Source organism: Aethalodelphis obliquidens, unplaced genomic scaffold (genome assembly GCF_003676395.1).
Source record: "Aethalodelphis obliquidens isolate GAN/ISIS:26980383/991018 unplaced genomic scaffold, ASM367639v1 scaffold19, whole genome shotgun sequence".
Taxonomy (NCBI): Eukaryota; Metazoa; Chordata; class Mammalia; order Artiodactyla; family Delphinidae; genus Aethalodelphis; species Aethalodelphis obliquidens.
In genome coordinates, this window is record NW_020837963.1 from 8,004,052 (window position 1) to 8,025,286 (window position 21,235).

General features: G+C 39.6%; 1 pseudogene; it reads right to left on the bottom strand.

The window, feature by feature from the left end:
* The window catches only part of LOC113626696 (phosphatidylinositide phosphatase SAC2-like), a 45,567-nt pseudogene extending 25,116 nt beyond the window's left edge, over nt 1-20,451 (bottom strand).
* Nucleotides 20,452-21,235: the final 784 nt, after the last annotated feature.

The following is a 21,235-nucleotide window of genomic DNA, read 5'->3' on the forward strand; positions in this document are numbered from 1 at the left end:
GCCTGCCTGTACCTCCAGACAGCTGCTCTCCAAACTTGCCCAGGTGATTGACAGAAGCACACAGTTGACTGTCCTGTAATTAACCCTGCCCATGGCTCCCCAGGTCACCCTCCTGGCAATCAGCTTCATCAACAGTTGCTCAGCGGGATAACCCCCCTGCTCTATGCACTTTCAGTACGGGAGGTCTTATTTATAAACTGACGTGTCCCTGAAGAGATTTCTTCCATCCCAAAGCAAGGAAGGGTATAAGGGCCTTTTGCAGATTTTCCACCACTGAAACCACAGAACGAGAGTGGAGAGAGACATTAACCTACATAGTCTGTCTCCTGGGGCCCAGCTGGGGTATTTTCTTCTGTATGTTCGTCCATTCTCTGTTTGCTGAGCCCCAAGATGTCAAGCCCCAGAGCTCTTTCTGTCTCCAGTGTTTCTTCCTGCCCATTTACTTTTTCTTTTGGCCCTTTGGCATTGAATTCATTTCTACATCACACGTGAAATAACGATTTGCTCCCCACTTAAGAAGATGAACTAAGACCCAGTGCTTGGTCCCAGATTGTTCCCGTTACTTGCCGTGAGGCAGGCATGCCTTTTTCTTTCCTAAACCCCGCAACACTCACAGGTAGATTTTTATTACAGTATTTGCATATGTGTCCTTTTTTTATCTTTTAATAAACGATAAACGTGATGTAATAAAAATAACCTTTGAGTCAGAAATCTCAAGTCCAGCCATAAGTTTTAGTATTTATTAGCCGTGTTGACCTCTCTGATTCTCATTTCCCTTACGTAGAGATGACAGGGCTGCTCTGAGGATTCAACTAAAACAGCACAACGCAGCAGCAAAATATATGCTCAGGAAATATCTGTTCCCCATTCCTTCCTCCTCGTCCTCCCTAGAGAGAGAAATGATATTTGTCCATGTCCTTTCCCTTTCAATACCTTCATCTAAGCCTTCCACATGAAAGGCACAGAGTAAAAAAGTCCTTGTGGTCTAAAACAAGTAAATTGAATGAGTGAATGAATGAATGAATGAATGAAACTATGTCTCCCCTTTTCAGAAGCAGGGCGAAAGGAGGAGCATAGTCAGACTTAGGAACAAGAGCAGAAGGCAGAGCCAGAGGGCTTTCCATTGTGCAGTCTTTTTTTTAATGGAAATACAGTTGATTTACAATGCTGTACACTTGAAACTAACACAGCAAAATGATTCATATATATATATTATATACTTTTTCAGATTCTTTGCCATTATAGGTTATGACAAGATGTCAAATATAGTTCCCTGTGCTATACAGCAGGACCTTGTTGTTTATCTATTTTATATATAGTAGTGTGTATCTGTTAATCCCAAACTTCTAATTTATCCCTCTGCCCCTTTCCCCTTTGGTTTGTTTTTTATGTCTATGAGTCAGTTTCTGTTTTGTAACTAAGTTAATTTTTATCATTGTTTTAGATTCCACATATAAGTAATGTCATGATATTTGTCTTTGACTTATTTCACTTCGTATGATGATCTCTAGGTCTATCCATGTTGCTGCAAATGGCATTATTTCATTTCATTTTTTTAATGACTGAGAAATATCCCTGTGTGTGTGTGTGTGTGTGTGTGTGTGTGTGTATGTGTATGTATACATACCACATCATCTTTATCCATTCATCTGTCAGTGGATACTTATGTTGTTTCCATGTCTTGGCTGTTAAAAATAGTGCTACTATGAACATTGGGGTGCATGTATCTTTGTGAATTAGTTTTCATCTTTACCAGATATATGCCTAGGAGTGGGATTGCTGGATCATATGGTAGCTCTATTTTTAGTTTCTTAAAGAACCTGCATACTGTTCTCTATAGTGGCTGCACCAATTTACATTCCACTGTGGAGTCTTGAAGGACACCACTGCACGTGAGCACATGAGCCCAGGAGAGAGCTAGGTCTGGAATGGTGAGTGAGGCTGTCCATCTGGTTACACGAGGGCGACTTCCAGACCCTTCTGAGACAAGGTCTATTGAACAGTGAAATAGGCCTTTTGTCTGACTTTGGGTCCTTGTCTAGGGGTCCAGCTCCTTCTGGCTACTTGGTGGGTGCCCAGTCTTTCCTACTGGTGAGCCTCAGTGTTCTGGGCTCACACCACACCCTTCTTCCAGTACATCCTTAAACTCAGGCAAAAGGGGCACATGCCCAGGCCCCTGTACTTAAGAGAGCTCCACAAATTACCATGAAATAAAAAATTTTAAAAATACTTTGTTACTGCTATCATTCAAGATCTAGCAACACCCATAATTCTAAACAGCTATTCATTGACTATCACTGTTCAAGCCCAGCGGATTTCTCCTCGTCTCTTGCACAGTATCTTCAAAACAAAAGGTTACTACGAAGGAATAGTTGAAGGTTTATTGGTTGTGATGTGGCTGGTGTCATAGATTCTGTTTTGGCATGCAGGAAGGATTTTGAGCAGAGGTGGTAAGTAAAAGACATTAGTTTGTCAAATCTTTCAGCATGAATGCAATAAATTCTTGAATAATGAACCATCATTTTCCAGGAGTCCCAAGTGTCCATTTTCTTACTTCTCTTCATGTTCTAATCTGTAGTTTTAGAAGTAGTCAAGGATTAACACAATATCCTTGACAGTTAAACATGATGGGAAAAGGAACAGTTTTGGATAATTTCTATTTTAAAGTTGTTTTAAGGTAGTTTAGATATAATGTGCATGAAGTGTAATACTGATTTTTACATTACTCTGTGGGCTTAGATGTTGCATTAATTCATAGTGAAAATCCTGGTATAAGTCATAGTGAATTGTCTATTGAAATTAAAATATAATATTTTTGCCATATGATTTGTTCTTATGTATACAAAATTTAAACATGGTATGTACAATTCATTATTCGTTTCTGAATCTAAATATTGCTTTGAAATTGACAATTCCATTTACCAAGTACAAGAGCAGAGTTAGTACTTGTATGACCCTGATAGTGAGCGCCTCCTTAAATTTTGCACCCTACGTGCCTCACCCTAATCCTTGCTCTGCTGTAAAGCTAGTAAATATTGCCTGTTTTGCAGGCCATACAATCCCGTCAAAACTATTCAACTCTGCCCATGTAGCATGAAAGCACTCATACACAACATATAAATGGACATGGCCGTGTTCCAACAAAATTTTATTTACAAAAGCATGCAACTGAACTGACTTGGCCCATGGGTTATAGTTTGCTGATTTTTGGTTTAAACAAGACATTTCTTTTTCATGCCACTTACCCATTTTGGGTCACTGGTTTCTTCCCCACATTGCTTTCTGAAATCCAGGTGGATGGAGCTGTGATCATCTTGAATATTGGTTATTGCTGTGCCAGGGGAAAGGAAAGGACTTTTCACTTGCCTTAGCAATTGAGTGCTCAGAGCCAGAAGGGTGCGCACATGCCTTATTTCAGCTCACAATTCATTGGCTAGACTTAGCTCTGGACCCTCATCCTCCCACAAAGCGGTCGTGAGAGCTATGACAAAGTTTCAAATTGGGTATTGTGAGAGGACAGACAAGGGAGAGAGAAAATCTAATTAGTGAGTATAGGGAAGGAGTCACAGAAGTTACATTTGTTCTGGGCTTCCAAGCATAGGTATGTTTCACAAATCCACTTTGAAATTAATACAGACAATAGAATTTACTTGTTGTATGTGTTTCACATAGAGTTAATATGGTGTACACTCTGATGTATGTGTATACATATGCGTATGTATTTCTGTGTTTTTATTTACAAACTCTACATATATTTATATCTTATATCTTTATGTTATTTGTAGACAGTCTATAGTTGGGGCCAGCGTTTTTATTCATTCTGAAAAAAATCTGTCTTTTAACTATATTTCAGCATTTATTGACATAGATGATAGATCATCTTGCAGTTTGCTTTCTATTTGTTCCACCTGACTTTGCTGTTCCTTTTTCTGCCTGCTTATGGATTAACTGATTATTTTTTTATAATTCTCTTATCTTTGATACTATCCCATTAATTAAACCTGTTGGAAAACTTTTAGTGATTTTCCTGGAGTATACTGCATATGTTTTTTTTAATTTAATTTAATTAATTTTTTTATAGAGCAGGTTCTTATTAGTTATCCATTTTATACATATTAGTGTATATATGTCAATCCCAATCTCCCAACTCATCCCACCACCACGCCCCCCCGCCACTTTTCCCCGTCAGTGTCCATACGTTTGTTCTCTACATCAGTGTCTCTATTTATGCCCTGCAAACTGGTTCATCTGTACCATTTTTCTAGGTTCCATATATATGTGTTAATATATGATATTTGTTTTTCTCTTTCTGACTTACTTCACTCTGTATGACAGTCTCTAGATCCATCCATGTCTCTACAAATGACCCAATTTCGTTCCTTTTTATGGCTGAGTAATATTCCATTGTATATATGTACCACATTTTCTTTACCCATTCGTCTGTCGATGGACACTTAGGTTGCTTCCATGACCTGGCTATTGTAAGTAGTGCTGCAATGAACACTGGGGTGCATATGTCTTTTTGAATTATGGTTTTCTCTGGGTATATTTCCAGTAGTGGGATTGCTGGGTCATATGGTAATTCTATTTTTAGTTTTCTAAGGAACTATACCACGCATGTTTTTATTATTTACAGCCTATCTTCAAATAATATTATAAGTTATTTTACTTCCAATTGCTCACTTTCTTAATTTTTGCTTTTTTTGTCATACATTTCATTTTTATATACTCCATATACCCAAAATACATTGCTATTATTTTTTGCCATAGTTAATTATCTTTAGAATGATTAAAAACGAGAAAAATGGGTCCTTTATATTTACCTGCTTTTGAGATATTTACAATAATTTTATTATTTTTTAACAGATCCCTGTCTCTGTAATGCAGATCTCCAGGTAATAAACTCTCTAAAAAAAATTTCTGTCTAAAATGAGTTTATTCATTTTTTAAAGATATTTTCACTGAGTTTGGAATTCTTTCCTCACCATAAAGAAGTTATGCCATTGTCTTGTAAAGTGTGTAATTTTTGACAAGTCTGCTATAATTTTTATATTTCTTTCATGCTTGAAATTCTGGCTGCCTCCAAAAATGTTACCTTTGATTTTTAGTACTTGGAATAGGAAGCATTTTAAGCTTTTTCCTGTTTGATATTTATCTCATTTGTGGTTCTCTGAGATTCTAGAAAATGTTTAGCTATGATTCTTTCAAGTATTTCTTCATTTTCTTTCTCTTCTCTTGGAATTACACTTGTGTTTGGTATTGCCCCTCAGCACTTAGATACTGTGTTCTGGATTTTTCCCCTACTCTGTTTTCTCTTTTGTAGTTTGTAGTTTCTATTCACCTATCGTCAAGTTCACTGATTCTCTCCTTGGTTTTGAGTTCACTGATGAGCCTGTGGCAATCTTCTTAATATTTATTACCATGTTTTTTTATGCCTAGCATTCTCATTTTACTCTTTTTTTTTTTTTTACATCTTTATTGGAGTATAATTGCAATACAATGGTGTGTTAGTTTCTGCTTCATAACAAAGTGAATCAGTTATACATATACATATGTTCCCACATCTCTTCCCTCTTGTGTCTCCCTCCCTCTCACCCTCACTATCCCACCCCTCCAGGCGGTCACAAAGCACCGAGCTGATCTCCCTGTGCTATGTGGCTGCTTCCCACTAGCTATCTACCTTACGCTTGGTAGTGTATATATGTCCATGCCTCTCTCTCGCTTTGTCAGAGCTTACCCTTCCTGCTCCCCATATCCTCAAGTCCATTCTCTAGTACGTCTGTGTCTTTATTCCTGTCTTACCCCTAGGTTCTTCATGACATTTTTTTTCTTAAATTCCATATATATGTGTTAGCATACGGTATTTGTCTTTCTCTTTCTGACTTACTTCACTCTGTATGACAGACTCTAGGTCTATCCACCTCATTACAAATAGCTCAGTTTTGTTTCTTTTCATGGCTGAGTAATATTCCATTGTGTATATGTGCCACATCCTCTTTATCCATTCATCCGATGATGGACACTTAGGTTGTTTCCATCTCCGGGCTATTGTAAATAGAGCTGCAATGAACATTTTGGTACACCACTCTTTTTGATTTATGGTTTTCTCAGGGTGGGTCATAGGGTAGCTCTATTTATAGTTTTTTAAGGAACCTCCATACTGTTCTCCATAGTGGCTGTACCAATTCACATTTCCACCAGCAGTGCAAGAGTGTTCCCTTTTCTCCACACCCTCTCCAGCATTTATTGTTTCTAGATTTTTGGTGATGGCCATTCTGACTGGTGTGAGATGATATCTCATTGTAGTTTTGATTTGCATTTCTCTAATGATTAATGATGTTGAGCATTCTTTCATGTGTTTCTTGGCAGTCTGTATATTTTCTTTGGAGAAATGTCTGTTTAGGTCTTCTGCCCATTTTTGGATTGCGTTGTTTGTTTTTTTCTTATTGAGCTGAATGAACTGCTTATAAATTTTGGAGATTAATCCTTTGTCAGTTGCTTCATTTGCAAATATTTTCTGCCATTCTGAGGGTTGTCTTTTGGTCTTGTTTATGGTTTCCTTTGCTGTGCAAAAGCTTTCGAAGATTCATTACGTCCCATTTGTTTATTTTTGTTTTTATTTCCATTTCTCTAGGAAGTGGGTCAAAAAGGACCTTGCTGTGATTTATGTATAGAGTGTTTTGCCTATGTTTTCCTCTAAGAGTTTGATAGTTTCTGGCCTTACATTTAGGTCTTTAATCTATTTTGAGCTTATTTTTGTGTATGGTGTTAGGGAGTGATCTAATCTCATACTTTTACATGTACCTGTCCAGTTTCCCCAGCACCACTTATTGAAGAGGCTGTCCTTTCTCCACTGTACATCCCTGCCTCCTTTATCAAAGACAAGATGACCATATGTGCGTGGGTTTATCTCTGGGCTTTCTATCCTGTTCCATTGATCTATATTTCTGTTTTTGTGCCAGTACCATACTGTCTTGATTACTGTAGCTTTGTAGTATAGTCTGAAGTCAGGGAGCCTGATTCCTCCAGCTCCGTTTTTCGTTCTCAAGATTGCTTTGGCTATTCGGGGTCTTTTGCGTTTCCATACAAATTATGAAATTTTTTGTTCTAGTTCTGTGAAAAATGCCAGTGGTAGTTTGATAGGGGTTACATTGAATCTGTAGATTGCTTTGGGTAGTAGAGTCATTTTCACAATGTTGATTCTTCCAATCCAAGAACATGGTATATCTCTCCATCTATTTGTATCCTCTTTAATTTCTTTCATCAGTGTCTTATAATTTTCTGCATACAGGTCTTTTGTCTCCTTAGGTAGGTTTATTCCTAGATATTTTATTCTTTTTGTTGCAATGGTAAATGGGAGTGTTTTCTTGATTTCACTTTCAGATTTTTCATCATTAGTGTATAGGAATGCCAGAGATTTCTATGCATTATTTTTGTATCCTGCTACTTTACCAAATTCATTGATTAGCTCTAGTAGTTTTCTGGTAGCATCTTTAGGATTCTCTATCTATAGTGTCATGTCATCTGCAAACAGTGACAGCTTTACTTCTTTTCCAATTTGGATTCCTTTTATTTCGTTTTCTTCTCTGATTGCTGTGGCTAAAACTTCCAAAACTATGTTGAATAAGAGTAGTGAGAGTGTGCAACCTTGTCTTATTCCTGATCTTAGTGGAAATGCTTTCAGTTTTTCACCATTCAGGACAATGTTGGCTGTGGGTTTGTCATATATGGCCTTTATTATGTTGAGGAAAGTTCCCTCTATGCCTACTTTCTGCAGGGCTTTTTATCATAAATGGGTGTTGAATTTTGTTGAGAGCTTTGTCTGCATCTATTGAGATGATCATATGGTTTTTCTCCTTCAATTTGTTAATATGGTGTATCACGTTGATTGATTTGTGTATATTGAAGAATCCTTGCATTCCTGGGATAAACCCCACTTGATCATGGTGTATGACCCGTTTAATGTGCTGTTGGATTCTGTTTGCTAGTATTTTGTTGAGGATTTTTGCATCTATGTTCATCAGTGATACTGGCCTGTAGTTTTCTTTCTTTGTGACGTCCTTGTCTGGTTTTGGTATCAAGGTGATGGTGGCCTCGTAGAATGAGTTTGGGAGTGCTCCTCCCTCTGCTATATTTTGGAAGAGTTTGAGAAGGATAGGTGTTAGCTCTTCTCTAAATGTTTGATAGAATTCGCTTGTGAAGCCATCTGGTCCTGGGATTTTGTTTGTTGGAAGATTTTAAATCACAGTTTCAATTTCAGTGCTTGTGATTGGTCTGTTCATATTTTCCATTTCTTCCTGATTCAGTCTTGGCAGGTTGTGCATTTCTAAGAATTTTTCCATTTGTTCCAGGTTGTCCATTTTATTGGCATAGAGTTGCTTGTAGTAATCTCTCATGATCTTTTGTATTTCTGCAGTGTCACTTGTTACTTCTCCTTTGTCATTTCTATTTCTATTGATTTGAGTCTTCTTCCTTTTTTTCTTGATGAGTCTGGCTAATGGTTTATCAGTTTTGTTTATCTTCTCAAAGAACCAGCTTTTAGTTTTATTGATCTTTGCTATCGTTTCCTTCATTTCTTTTTCATTTATTTCTGATCTGATTTTTATGATTTCTTTCCTTCTGCTAGCTTTGGGGGTTTTTTGTTCTTCTTTCTCTAATTGCTTTAGGTGCAAGGTTAGGTTGTTTATTCGAGATGTTTCCTGTTTCTTAAGGTAGGATTGTATTGCTATAAACTTCCCTCTTAGAAGTGCTTTTGCTGCACCCCATAGGTTTTGGGTCATCGTGTCTCCATTGTCATTTGTTTCCAGGCATTTTTTAATTTCCTCTTTGATTTCTTCAGTGATCACTTTGTTATTAAGTAGTGAATTGTTTAGCCTCCATGTGTTTGTATTTTTAACAGATGTTTTCCTGTAATTGATATCTAGTCTCATAGCGTTGTGGTCGGAAAAGGTACTTGATACAATTTCAATTTTCTTAAATTTACCAAGGCTTGATTTGTGACCCAAGATATGATCTATTCTGAAGAATGTTCCATGAGCACTTGAGAAAAATGTGTATTCTGTTGTTTATGAATGGAATGTCCTATAAATATCAATAAGCCCATCTTGTTTAATGTATCATTTAAAGCTTGTGTTTCCTTATTTATTTTCATTTTGGATGATCTGTCCATTGGTGAAAGTTGGGTGTTAAAGTCCCCTACTATGAACGTGTTACTGTTGTTTTCCCCTTTTATGGCTGTTAGTATTTGCCTTATGTATTGAGGTGCTCCTATGTTGGGTGCATAAATATTTACAATTGTTATATCTTCTTCTTGGGTCGATCCCTTGATCATTATGTAGTGTCCTTCTTTGTCTCTTCTAATAGTCTTTATTTTAAAGTCTATTTTGTCTGATATGAGAATTGCTACTCCAGCTTTCTTTTGGTTTCCATTTGCATGGAATATCTTTTTCCATCTCCTTACTTTCAGTCTCTATGTGTCTCTAGGTCTGAAGTGGGTCCCTTGTAGACAGCATATATATGGGTATTGTTTTTGTATCCATTCAGCCAATCTGTGTCTTTTGGTGGGAGCATTTAGTCCATTTACATTTAAGGTAATTATTGATATGTATATTCCTATTCTCATTTTCTTAATTGTTTTGGGTTCGTTATTGTAGGTCTTTTCCTTCTCTTGTGTTTCTTGCCTAAAGAAGTTCCTTTAGCAGTTGTTGTAAAGCTGGTTTGGTGGTGCTGAACTCTCTCAGCTTTTGCTTGTCTCTAAAGGTTTTAATTTCTCCATCAAATCTGAATGAGATCCTTGCTGGGTAGAGTAATCTTGGTTGCAGGTTTTTCTCCTTCATCACTTTAAATATGTCCTGCCAGTCCCTTCTGGGTTGCAGAGTTTCTGCTGAAAGATCAGCTGTTAACCTTATGGGGATTCCCTTGTGTGTTATTTGTTGTTTTTCCCTTGCTGCTTTTAATATGTTTTCTTTTTATTTAATTTTTGACAGTTTGATTAATATGTGTCTTGGCGTATTTCTCCTTGGATTTATTGTATGGGACTCTCTTTGCTTCCTGGACTTGATTAACTGTATCCTTTCCCATATTAGGGAAGTTTTCAACTATAATCTCTTCAAATATTTTCTCAGTCCCTTTCTTTTTCTCTTCTTCTTCTGAACCCCTATAATTCGAATGTTGGTGTGTTTAATGTTGTCTCAGAGGTCTCTGAGACTTTCCTCAGTTCTTTTCATTCTTTTTTCTTTATTCTGCTCTGCAGTAGTTATTTTCACTATTTTATCTTCCAGGTCACTTATCTGTTCTTCTGCCTCAGTTATTCTGCTATTGATCCCATCTAGAGTATTTTTAATTTCATTTATTGTGTTGTTCATCTTTGCTTGTTTCATCTTTAGTTCTTCTAGGTCCTTGTTAAATGTTTCTTGCATTTTGTCTATTCTATTTCCAAGATTTTGGATCATCTTTACTATCATTACTCTGAATTCTTTTTCAGGTACACCGCCTATTTCCTCTTCATTTGTTAGGTTTGGTGGGTTTTTATCTTGCTCTTTCAACTGCTGTGTGTTTTTCTGTCTTCTCATTTTGCTTATCTTACTGTGCTTGGGGTCTCCTTTTTGCAGGCTGCAGGTTCGTAGTTCCTGTTGTTTTTGGTGTCTGTCCCCAGTGGCTAAGGTTGGTTCAGTGGGTTGTGTAGGCTTCCTGGTGGAGGGGACTAGTGCCTGTGTTCTGGTGGATGAGGCTGGATCTTGTCTTTCTGGTGGGCAAGTCCACGTCTGTTGGTGTGTTTTGGGGTGTCTGTGGACTTATGATTTTAGGCAGCCTCTCTGCTAATAGGTGGGGTTGTGTTCCTGTCTTGCTAGTTGTTTGGCATAGGGTGTCCAGCACTGTAGCTTGCTGGTCGTTGAGTGAAGCTGGCTGCTGGCGTTGAGATGGAGATATCTGGGATATTTTCGCCGTTTGATATTATGTGGAGCTGGGAGGTCTCTTGTGGACCAGTGTCCTGAAGTTGGCTCCCCCACCTCAGAGGCACAGCACTGAGTCCTGGCTGCAGCACCAAGAGACTTTCATCCACAGGGCTCCTCAATTTGGGATGATTCGTTGTCTATTCAGGTATTCCACAGATGCAGGTACATCAAGTTGATTGTGGAGCTTTAAGCTGCTGCTCCTGAGGCTGCTGGGAGAGATTTCCCTTTCTCTTCTTTGTTCTCACAGCTCCCAGGGCCTCAGCTTTGGATTGGGCCCCGCCTCTGCGTGTAGGTCGCTGAAGGCGTCTGTTCTTTGCTCAGACAGGACGGGGTTAAAGGCGCAGCTGCTTCGGGGGCTCTGGCTCACTCAGGCCATGGGAAGGGAGGGGCACGTAGTGCGGGGCGGGCCTGCGGCGGCAGAGGCCGGCATGAAGTTGCACCAGCCTGAGGCGCGCCGTGCGTTCTCCTGGGGGAGTTGTCCCTGGATCCCGGGACCCTGGCAGTGGCGGGCTGCACAGGCTCCCTGGAAGGGAGGTGTGGATAGTGACCTGGGCTCGCACACAGGCTTCTTGGTGGCGGCAGCAGCAGCCTTAGCGTCTCATGCCCGTCTCTGGGGTCCGCGCTTTTAGCCGCGGCTCGCGCCCGTCTCTGGAGCTCCTTTAAGCAGCGCGCTTAATCCCGTCTCCTCGCGCACCAGGAAACAAAGAGGGAAGAAAATGTCTCCTGCCTCTTCGGCAGCTCCAGACTTTTCCCCAGACTCCCTCCCAGCTAGCTGTGGTGCACTAACCCCTTCAGGCCGTGTTCATGCCGCCAACCCCAGTCCTCTCCCTGCGCTCTGACTGAAGCCGAGCCTCAGCTCCCAGCCCCGCCCGCCCTGGCGTGTGAGCAGATGAGCCTCTCGGGATGGTGAGTGCCCGTCGGCGCCAATCCTCTGTGCGGGAATCTCTCCGCTTTGCCCTCCGCACCCCTGTTGCTGTGCTCTCCTCCACGGCTTCGAAGCTTCCCTCCTCCGCCACCCGCAGTCTCTGCCCGCGAAGGGGCTTCCTAGTGTGTGGAAACATTTCCTCCTTCACGGCTCTCTCCCACTGGTGCAGGTCCCGTCCCTATCCTTTTGTCTCTGTTTATTCTTTTTTCTTTTGCCCTACCCAGGTACGTGGGGACTTTCTTGCTTTTTGGGAGGTCTGAGGTCTTCTGCCAGCGTTCTGTAGGAGTTCAGTAGGTGTTCTGTAGGAGTTGTTCCACGTGTCGATGTATTTCTGCTGTATCTGTGGGGAGGAAGGTGATCTCCGCGTGTTACTCTTCCGCCATCTTCCTCATTTTACTCTTTATTATAGTTTCTGTTTCCGTTAGTTTCCCATTTCCTCATGCATGATATCCACTTTTCCCCCTAACGTATTAATTATATTTAACTATGGTAATAATTGTTTTTTACTTCCATGTTTAATAGTTCACCATATGATCATCTGTGATTCTGATTCTTTTTATTTTATTTCCTTTTGATAGTGGGCTGTTTGCACTTGCTTTTTGTATGTCTTGTTTTTTTTGAGCAAATGTTAGATATTGTGTATAAGAATAGAGATGGAGGTAAGAATATACATGCCCTCTATTGGGCATATCTCTTTATATGCCCTCTATTGGGCATATCTCTTTATATGCCCTCTGTTGGGCATATCTCTTTTTCTGCTACGCTACTATTGTAGGATGTTGACTCAATTTAGTCAGTAGTTGAGCTGGATTTGGCTTTTGTTGTTGTTATTCTTACCCTCCATGCACATTGACTTCAAGTTTCTTAATACTTCTTACTTAGGATAGAGTTTGGTTTGCTGGAGGTTTTTCCTCAGCATTCCTCATGATCATCAAATTTGGCCTCCCCTATACTCTTTTTTCCTCAAAAAAATCTCTCTGTCTATGCTCCTGACCTTCCTCTGCCAGTAGAGTGCTGTTGGTTGTTACTTTGTACTTGATAGCCTGGTAGTTAGGGCAAGGAATCCTCCTGGTAATCTTGGTCCAGCCTCAGACTCAATCAGGCCCAGTGTGCGAGTCTTAGGAGTATGTTCGTCTCAGTGATCCTGCCTCTCCCCAAGAAGTACGCCACCCATGATCTGAACCCAGGATGGTGTCTCACTTGTCTCCAGTACATTCTCCTATTCTTCACAGGCAGCTGCAAGGGATCTTCAACTGTGTCCTGGGGCCATAGTCTTTGGTGCCTTTCCCCAGCAGCTTAAAGCTTTTTTTTCTGAAGGGAAAAGTATACAAGCAGGGCTTTTCTGACTTTCCCCTCCCTGAGGCTCACAGTGAGGCTAAGATTTTGCAAATTGCCTTCAGTCTTTTGCATGAGCCTTCATGGAGGCCTGGGAAGAAAAGCCTGAGACGGACAGTTCATGTTGTGTTTGTGGCTCCCTGCAACCGGGGTTTCTATACCCTCATGCTATTTCACATTCAGCATCTAGCAAGTCATTAAAAGTTTTCGCCAAATTCTTTGTGTCCACTTGTATGGTGGCCCCATCTTCCTCTTATGCTCTGCCACAGATAAACCAGTGCTTGACTTTATAATATTTCGGCTAACTGCCTGCGCTACAACCCAAGCTCCCTGACGTACTCAAAAAATTTTTGTAACTTTACAGATTAAATGGCTTTTTCTATTTGTTGTGGTGGGAATAATGTTCTTCCTGACTTTCTATATCTTAGTCAGAAATCTGTTTTGGAATGACGTCTACTTTCTACGATGGTTGTGTTCTGCTTTGCACACTTTGGACAATATTGGTTGAGAATGAGAATCTCATGGAATCATTCTCATAGAATCATCTTCTAAGGCTTGACCACAGTATCTAGTTTATAACAAACTGAGTCATGATTATGCTGTGAATTTATATGAAATTACTTTGTCAAATTATTTCTAAGCACATTTGATTGAGTATTCTTATGTGGTTAAAACCAAAACCTCTTCCTTAGATATCTAATGACTTAGGTCATGATCCTGTCTGTCATTTTCTAGCTTAGTGATCTGTGAGCAAGTAACTGGACCTCTTTTTTCCTCAACTTCTCTGTAAAATGAGGATGCTGAGCTAGTGATTTCTGTGGTCCACAATCTACTCTAAGGTCAATGATGCTATTTTAATCTCCCTTTATCCACATAATTGTTGTACAGGTATTCTGATTTAACAAAGAAACAATTCAAGAAGAAGCCAATGTTATATACTTTGGTGCTGAATTCTGAGTACAGCAAAGTACTGAATTGTGGAGCTTGAATTTGTTCTTGAAAGAGAGTGATGGTAGACCAAAACAAGGAATAGATGGTATATTTTCAGCATGTAGAATTCTAATCCAAAATTGCATTGTCTCTGTCTCTTGCAGAGGGCCTAATTTAGCCACTCTTTAATAGGCTGGATAAGTCACATGCTATTCAGTATATAACTCAAATTATTTTAATAATCATCGTGTGTATGTGTATGAGAAAGGGGAGAGGAAGAGAGAGGGAGAAGCAGACAGACAGAGACACACACACACACAGGTACGGGCTATTAAAGAGCTGTGGATTTGGTATGTCTGAGCATCTAAAGAGTTGAAATAAGATCTGAGGTCTCTCACCTTTAACATCAGTGTATGTTACTGGGTCATGTTCCCTATGTAGGAGTTGCTACTCCCATCACAGAGTTGCTTTAAAGAGTGAGTCCCCTTTGGCTCAAGAACTTTTTAAATGTTAGAGTACATGTTCTCTAAAGCTATCTTTACTGGAGGGCAGGAAATTCAGCACAAAGTTTGGAATCACATTTCATAGAATACAGACCTTAGAAGTATAGTCGCCTTTTTTTTTTAATCCAATGGTTCTGAATAAGAGAGGGCATCTCACTAGCTACATAGAAAGTACAAGAAAGGATTCTTGACCAATGTTAATCCCATTTTGGAACACCTGTAATACTTATATATTATTCAAGTGGTTTAATTGATAAATTAGTATAAATTGACTTAAGGTATAAATAAATTTTTCACATTTCTACCTCTTAAATGCTCAACAAATGAATGTTAGGAACATAAACACTCAGCAAATATGTTTTAAAGCTTAATTTTGTTGAGATTTTTAACCTTCTTGACAATTAGAGCAGTATCTTCTTTATTTTAAAATAAATGTCTGTTGACCAACGATAGTTCCAAGCATTTTTCTAGACACTGGAGAACTAAATGAAACGGACAAATTCCCTGTCTGCAAGGAGCTGAAGACATGTGATAAATAAACAAAAACATTCAAATGGTGAGAGATTCTATGAAAAAAAAAAAGAAACAGGATGAGGGAGTCTAGACAGTCACTGGAGAGGGGTGTGCCTTATTTTTATACAAGGAAGTCTTCTCTGAATAAGTAACATTTGAACAGAGAGCTGATGAAAATAAAGGAGCGAGCCATGAAGATCTCTGCAAGATAGTTCCCATGGTAATATTGTACAATTGCACATATAATATGATAAAATATTGCATTGGATTGAATTCATGAATATTAATAGGCTAGAAAAGGTTGAGGTTATTGTGCTCTCTCTGTTTGCTCTTGATTAGGAATTTGAGATAATTTGTGAAGAAACCCGCTTTTCCTGTTTCCAGGATTCAGAGACAATAGACATTGAGAATTTGTTTCTTAGGAGGCTGATCTTACTAATACGACTCCCAGTGAGCAAGCCTTTTCTTTCAGAAGGTTGAGATTATCTGAGAGGTGAAAATATAGCTCCTGATACGCTGAATTCAAATGGAAAAAGTAGTAGAATGAAAGAAAAGGGCACAGTCCCGGATAGTGTATGAGGTGGGTAGTATCAAGTGGAAAGCAGAGTAAGCAGAAGACTTGCTTTAAAGATCCCAAACAAGAAAACAAATTCAAACAGAGACAGTGGGCTCCAAGGTGTGACAGCTAATTTACCAGGAGAACAAGGATTCAGGAACATGGGAGTTACATCTTAAAGCCGTTGAAGAGAACCCATCAGTGGGAAGGGGGTAACAAAATCAAAGGTGTAGACAGACCTACGTCTCCTTGGCCCATAGAAGGTCAAGCGCTGATGCCAGTCCCCTGAGTGAGGAGGGATTTTTTCTAGTTTGATTGCACACACAGTAATACAAGCTCTTTTAGTTATGAATGTTTTATTTATGTTCATACTACATTAATCGTCATTTCATTAAGGAAAGAGAGAGTAATCAGTAGGAGCACTGACTTTGGAGTCAGACTTCTTGGTTTTGAAGCCTGGCTCTGCCCCATCTAGTTATGTGACCTCAGCTCAAGCTTCCCCATCTCTCTATGTCTCACTTTCCCCATCTGTAAAGTAGGATCATAATAGCACACATCTCCTTGGGTTATCGTGAGGGTTAAATTAATTAAAATATCCAATGCATGTAGATAATATTGGTGTTGTTTATATTTATCCCTTTTGATTATGTTTCAATTTAGGAAGCTAAGCATAGTATTGTTTAGCACGATACCTGGGTGTGCAAGGACCTTGCTATCCTTGTTCACTACTTTGACATCTAGGCTGAGAATGACAATTTGCTTGAATCTACCTGTATGTAATGACTGGATGCAAAAGGGGCTGAGGTATAACCATTTTTTGGAAACTTAAAGAGGGATGACAACAATTGCACAATTACAGTTTCACCGTTAATCACTAAAATATGTCAGCAGTCTCAGGCTACCTGAAGATTAGAATGATAAAGGTGTTACTTAAAATAACAGAAGCTCTATCAGGAGAGGTACTGTGTCTATCCTGATTGCTCTTGTAGCTCAGCATCAAATTCAGTGTAGAAGCTCAGCAAAGATTTGTTAAAAGAATAAATACATGTGTATTTTCACCAGCGTACCCAAACTTAGAAACCCAAGGGTCACCATTAACAGTTAGGCCTGGCCCAACTGATGTCAGAATGACCTTCAGATCCGGATTTCAAAATATAAGACAACTAGTCACATTTAGAACAAGAAAATCTCTAATGCTGGAGTGCTGTCACCTGGCTTTCATCATTAACCTTATTCAACACGCTTGGACTATTATAACCAAATGGTCATTTTTTTAAAAAGTAAATTGCCCCTCAAATATAAGAACTGGTCCACTGGTCCATTCGTTTAAACACATTTAAGCTAATGTGTTTGGGGTGATGAAGGGCCTCTTCTAAACTAGGTCTCAGACAGCTGGAATTTTAACACTGGGGACATGGGAACAGACTTCCAAAGCAGCCATTTGAAAGGGTGAAGGTGCAGACACTCCTTTGGATGTGCAATTTCTAGAATGTTTGTTAGGAGGTCATTCGTGCTATCGTTATGCCTTACATTGCATCTGTGAAAGAATTTTAGTCTAACATAGAACCAGAGGATATGAAATAGAAAATTTCATGCACGTGCCCTCAGGAGAACAAAACTCAAGGACTGAGAGACTGACTTACAGAAAACTGATAATATTGGAATTTTCTTAGACAATAGGAAGCTGGTCAGGGGCTGCCTCATTTCAACCTTGGGAAATTTCGCTTATGGTTTCCAGAGCCATGCACAAGGAATGACCCAGGTTGGGTTGGTCCCACAAAATAAGCTGAATTGAACTTCGTATGTAGCAGACTGTTTTTGTCTGCTCAGGGAATTTTGAAAGCTGGTCTCTATTTGTTTTGATGTTAACAGACTAAACTCTCTACTCTCTACCTGCCCTGCGCATAAATACAGCCTACTCCAAACCCTCAACGGACCTGCCTGTAGCTTGCTACAGTTCGCATGTCCTGAATTGCAATTCCATTGCTATTCCCAGATAAACTCATCTTTCTGACAATTTTGAGCTTACCTCATTTTACCTTTTCATTGAGTTGATACATCTCTGAGAAGAACAAATGAAAAAATGTGTGAATTTACAGTGAATGAGTGAATCACTGCAAAGCTCTGAAAATCTCTGGAACTCTTGAGAAAGTATGTGTGAATATTGGTAAATTGAACTTTTTTTCAGTGGGTACATTATCCAGCTGGAATTATCTTTTAAAATCCATCCTATGCATTATGTGAGAGAACAATTTTACTTCCGGTTGAGTTTCCTGTTTCATGATTTAAATGATTTATGAATGAAGGCTTTATGTTCAGACATATTGGCCCTTGGCAGGTTGGTGGTCCGATCCATTCTCAGGAATTAGATGATGAATTCAATTTTCAGGCCAAAAAGAAATTACCATTTAGCATCAACTAATATGACAATTTAAAAACGGAATTGACCTCAAAATGTTTAGTATAGTGTTCAGTATGGACAAAGATACAATAGTTATTCTCTAGAGCCAATGGTCCTTAAACTTTGAGTGCAGCAGACTCACCTGGACGTCTGACTCAGTAGGTATGGGTAGGGCTGGAGAATTTGCATTTCTAACAGGTTCCCAGGTGCTGCTCGTTCAGAGATCACGCTGTGAGCAGCACTGCTCTTTAAAACAAGAAAAAAAAAAAAGAAAAAGCTATATTTTAGTTGAGCTTAACATTATCAAACAGATATAAATTATATCAACATTTTTCAGGCAGGAAATTTGAACTGGGGTTACATTTACATATAGACTAAGGGGTATGGAATATGTAATATTCAAACCCCAAATCTTGAATATCAGGTAGCAAAATTAACAATTATACCCCCAAACTCTTGCTTAATAACCAGAAATTCCTGTTGATTGAACATAAAGGTAGAGTACATTTCAAATGAGGCCTTCTGGACATTTCCAGTTATTGGTAAAGAAGAGTTCACTTTTAATAAAATAAATGAGCTGTAGTAAATATAAGCAATGAAATCATGCTTAAATCATGATAATTTGCCTGTACACTGAGAGAATTTAAAAGACTTGTAGGCTAGTCCTTGTGTCTAGAAATCCACAAACTAATGAAAGGAACATGTTCCAAACACATAGAACAAACAGTAACAGTAAGAAGCAATGCATTATTGGGTCCATAATGGGTGGTACTGAGAGTCTGCTTTACAGAATTATACAGAGGGAGGCAGATACTGGGGACTCAAGCGGCCAGGCTTCACGGAGGACCTGACATGGGCTTTCACCCAGTACTACTCACCAGTGATGCCAAGTAAAACCAAGTATTGAGAAGACTCTGCCAATGCAATTTCTTCTGCCTCAACATTTCTTGTGAGGAGTGTTCCCAAAGCAATGAAGCAAGTTAATCAAGATGCCAACTGCTGCCCCAGTTTCTGAGCAGACTAGCACCGCACAAGATTTTGGTGTAACTAACTAGTGTTTGTTCCTGCCTGCAAAAGCTGTGTTTGTACAACTGGAGCAGAGTCCAAAAGGACTGTAAGAAATTAATTAGATCAGTTTGCCAAGCCCTTGTCGTCTGGGCTCAGGACCAGGGAACAGGATAAACCCAATGAATACAAATCTGTACCCATATGTAAAAAGATGGTGGTTATGATTATGACTAATATAATGATCCATTTTCACTTTATCAAAGCTTTGATGAATAAATTATTAGCTACAAATAGAACACGGGTCAGGAATTTTATGACGGAATGCGAGAGATGGGAAATGTTTATCCAGGTATCAGTGGTTCTCTAGCCATAGCCCAGTGTCTCAATAATCACTTGTGATGTTTACAAACAATAGAGATTCCAGGCTCTCATCCCTGAGTCTGATTCAGAGTATATGGAATGTGTCCTGGAAATCCGTATCTTTTAACCAGTTCACCTAGTGATTTGGTTTCACAGCCATGTTTGGAAAATATTGGTCAAAATACGCACACAAGATGCATATGCAACACTATGACATGCACTGAAAGTGCTGAAAAGACTTGTAGGCTAGTTTTTGTCTAGAAGCCCACAGTCTGGTGAAATGAACATGATGCAGACATATCGGTGATCAGCAACAGTCTTAAGAAATATGTTACTGGGGCTATATTGGGTGCTACTGAGTCTGTTTCAGGGCAGGGAGAGAGGAACAGACCATTAAGCTGGAGGTGACCAATTCATTTCCTAGATATCACAGTCAAAGTTGATTGGGGGTCTTTAACTTTTGCTGCAGCATGGCATAGCGGAAGAGTTACCAGGCTTAGTCTTCTTGGTAGGAATTTTTAATACTCAGAGTGCCTAGGGGAGTGTCTGACACAGAGAGGGAGCTCAGTACAGATGTAAACAATCATTTGGAAATCCAGCCTAGTCAGTCATCCAGCATTGCCAGAAGACACGATGACGTCAGCTCATACAAGTGATGTGCACAGTTCAAATGCTTTATCAAAACACAGACGGGGTTGTCACTGATATTATCATCATTTATATTTTACTTTTTAGCTAATTAGTTCTCTCTGGCCACCACAAATGGCATACTCAACTGGCGTCATTGTGCTATAAGCTGGTATACAGAGAGACTAATACACTGTTATCAGTTTAACATAAAATTCTATATCCTGTGTGACCAGACAGCGAGAAGTTCCCCACTGAAATGTAATGAATCAGATGCCTCTTACCTGCACATTAGCCGCTGCTGTGGACCCAGAGCCAAAGAGGTGAGAGCACATCATCATGAGGTCACTCTGTCCTCTCTGCTCACACCTCTTTACTGCATCTACCTCACCAGATACTTGTAATGAAGTTACAGCCGTAATCTGTACCTTCCTTCATGTAATCTGTGGCTCAGTGTTGGAGGCATACATACTCTGAGTGTGCGGGTGGGAGGCACCCTGAGGGCACAGCACATCTATTACCCTGGTGCATGCGAAACAGGGAAACAAATGATAACAGCAAAATGTTAATGCCGCAAATGAGCTGCAAATGATGATGTAGCACTTGGAGCATTCTAGCTCATCTTGTGATGAGGCCGGGCCTATTGTTAGCTTGATATATAAATGTGCCTTAGAGAAGTCTTGCAGGGATGTTTGTCTCTCAGTGATAGAAAGAACTCATTAGCATATGGAGCGTTCTCTGGTGACAATTACCTGAGGATGCGTGTGGACCACCTCTGTGCAGACATTGCAGTGTAACTGTGCTTACGGGGGTATTTTGACAAACAAGGCGAACCTATTATTTTTATCCATGTACCATATAGCAAATCAATTGGACAATTAGTAGTAATAACTTGAATGTACGTAACGAGGCATCTTGCGTCCCAAAGTACTATACCAACAAAATAAGAGCACTAATGATCCACTAGTGAGAGATGGAGCCATTCTCTTCACTATTTCCAGGTGGCAGAAAGAGAATGCCATCACCAGATGCAAGGGAAGAATTCACCAATGGAGAATGAGCTGGAAGCCATAACTGGCTCCATATGTGGCTGCTTGATGGCTACCAAGAAAGGAAACCCCC